This window comes from Salvelinus sp. IW2-2015, unplaced genomic scaffold (assembly GCF_002910315.2).
Source record: "Salvelinus sp. IW2-2015 unplaced genomic scaffold, ASM291031v2 Un_scaffold11173, whole genome shotgun sequence".
NCBI classification, from domain to species: domain Eukaryota; kingdom Metazoa; phylum Chordata; class Actinopteri; order Salmoniformes; family Salmonidae; genus Salvelinus; species Salvelinus sp. IW2-2015.
The window spans coordinates 1,048-3,793 of record NW_019952430.1 but is presented as its reverse complement, the minus strand read 5'-3'; the positions used below and the strand labels follow the sequence as shown (position 1 = coordinate 3,793).

The 2,746-nt window shown below is 38.4% G+C and overlaps 1 long non-coding RNA gene across 1 annotated transcript; it reads right to left on the bottom strand.

Annotated features, from left to right (window-relative positions):
• Positions 1 to 178: 178 nt before the first annotated feature.
• Positions 179 to 2,337, bottom strand: LOC139027364 (uncharacterized). The gene is made up of 3 exons (XR_011479446.1): positions 2,215 to 2,337; positions 1,901 to 1,949; positions 179 to 1,383 (listed from the first exon to the last, which is right to left on the bottom strand). It is a non-coding gene; the product is annotated as an uncharacterized lncRNA (long non-coding RNA).
• Positions 2,338 to 2,746: the final 409 nt, after the last annotated feature.

The following is a 2,746-nucleotide window of genomic DNA, read 5'->3' as shown; positions in this document are numbered from 1 at the left end:
ACTGTTGAACACCCTTATACTGAGCATTATTTTTAGTGAAAATCTTATATAATAGCTTAAATTGAAAAAGGTGAATTGATTCATCAGTTGTTGCTTTGTATATCAGTTCATAAACCCGATGCCATGGTATTGGGACAAATATCTTGAATTTTATGTGGCATAGTTGTTAACCCTCTAGACCATAAGTGAAACTGATACATTTTACGATTTATATGAGTCATTTTAAGCCATTTATATAAAAAAAGTATTGGTGGCAGACAAACTAATTAATTCCTTTTTTAAGTAATTGCCTTTTCCATTTTTGTGGCAGCGATGAGTTGGTTATAATTTTGTATTGAGCATATATGTTTTAGAATAACTATCTTCAAAGTAATGACTCGGGACGTCGGGTTTGATTTGAAAGCTTCTTTTAGTAATAATACTTGTGCACGTTACATTTACAAACTTTAGATTCTACAGAACAATGAATAATGAGTTGCTAGCGAAAAGGTCAAGATAATCACTTGTCAATTGCACTTAAGTAGCGCGTTCTCTCTCTACTTCCTGCCGCAAGGCATTCTGGAACTTGCAGTCAAAAGCGTAATTCAATACTAACCAATACAACAAAATATGTATGTAGTTCTCTCAATCTCCAACACACAAATTCTAATACAATTACAAATATCTTTACATAGAGCTCGATGAATTAACTTAAACAGTAATTCTGTAACCCATTAAAGTTACAACAATATGTCCATACACCTGAATTAATTGGTTGCATGACATAATTCTACCCTCGTTGTTTACAATGTCATTCATAAACATGATACCTTTCTTATACATTCTCTCCAAGACAATTGGTTTATCCGCTATCAGTACATTGGAGTTAAGCAATATTATTTGCTGTAATACAGATGCTGCCTCTTCTGGGAGGATAAAATTGGAATTGTAACCAACTCTGTATAGCTTCAATTCAAAATAAGGACAAACGGCCCCCTGAGTGGCGCAGCGGTCTAAGACGGGCCGGGCACCTGCAAGCTGACTTCGGTCACCAGCTGGACGGTGTTTTCTCCAACACATTGGTGCGGCTGGCTTCTGGGTTAAGCAATTAGTGTGTCAAGAAGCAGTGCGGCTTGGCGGGGTCGTGTTGCGGAGGACGCATGGCTCTCGACCTTCGCCTCTCACGAGTCCATAGGGGAGTTGCAGCGATGGGACAAAACTGTACCAACTACCAATTGGATATAAACAAAAATTGGGGAGAAAAATGGGTAAAAAGTACCAAAAAAATCAATAAGGAGAAACGCAATAGTGCTAAGCACAGGAAAAATCCTCAAGGAAAACCTGGTTCAGTCTGCTTTCTAGCAGACACTGGGAGACAAGTTCACCTTCCAGCAGGACATTAACCTAAAACACAAGGCCAAATATACACTGGAATGCTTACCAAGATGACATTGAATGTCCTTCAGTGGCCTAGTTACAGTTGACATAAATCTGCTTGAAAATGGCTGTTTAGCAATTATCAACAACCAACTTGACAGAGCTTGAACAATTTTTTAAAGAATAATGTGCAAATATCTTACAATCCAGGTGTGCAAAGCTCTTAGAGACTTACCCAGAAAGACTCACAGCTGTAATCGTTGCCAAAGGTGATTCTAACGTGTATTGACTCAGGGGTGGGAATACTTATGTACAGACATTTCTGTATTTAATTTTCAAACAATTGACAAAATGTCAAAAAACATGTTTTGACTTTGTCATTATGCAGTATTGTGTGTAGATGATTGAGAAGAAAAAAATATTTAATCAATTTTGAATTTAGGCTGTAACACAACAAAATGTGGAATAAGTCAACGGATATGAATAATTTCTAAAGGCACTGTAACTAGCATAAGAGACTGGTACCCAGGCTAACGTTAAATACCTTCTTGCTTCCTCTGCTGCGGCCTGTGCTTCTTTGACACTCTTCCCATCTGTCAAATAAGTGAAATTAGGTGTCAGTGCTCATATAAGGAAGATAGCTGTATACTGTAATTTACCCATAAAAGTAACGTTAGCCAGTTAACGTTATGCTATGGTTGCATTTGCAGCTTGCTAGCTAAATTAGCTAGAGCTACGTAAACACAACCGTAACGTTAGTTGAAAGAACGATAGCTTCGTTTCCATCACTTTTTGAGGACCCAACAATATCTAAACACAATGTTAATACCGGTCGGATGATATCTTATAAAAACAAACCCTTTTTGCCTGGTTTTGAAGAGCGAGCGACTCTTTTTCGTGGCTCGTTCTCCATGCTGGTAAAATGTTTTGTCATAGATAGAACAATGAGACAGACATTTCTCTGGATGTATAAATGTGAAGCATCCGGTTGGCGTTTCTACTAACTACCAAATATGGTAGTGAGAGGAAGTCCACTGGCGGGCAACAGGGAGAAGATGGAACGAGATGGATTTTGGCCGACATTCTGCAAATCTTCTCATTAACTAAACATTTGATCTCAATACAGTTTCCTGTTCCCGAAACTAAAATCTGTTATGAACAGAACGGACTAAGTTTTGTAGACTTCACCCTTTGCAAAAGTTTTTTAAAATTAAATCGCGCTGTTAGGAGTGCAAAGGCGAAGTGAGTTATTGCACACGCGCACTTCACAGAGTAGGCGTTCCCTAACGGAAATATGCAGATGTAACTAGAACGCACCAATAGGATATCGCTAGCGCGTGCTTGGCTCTGCCCATCTCCTTGCTTGTTCTGCCTATTATGACTCATTTGT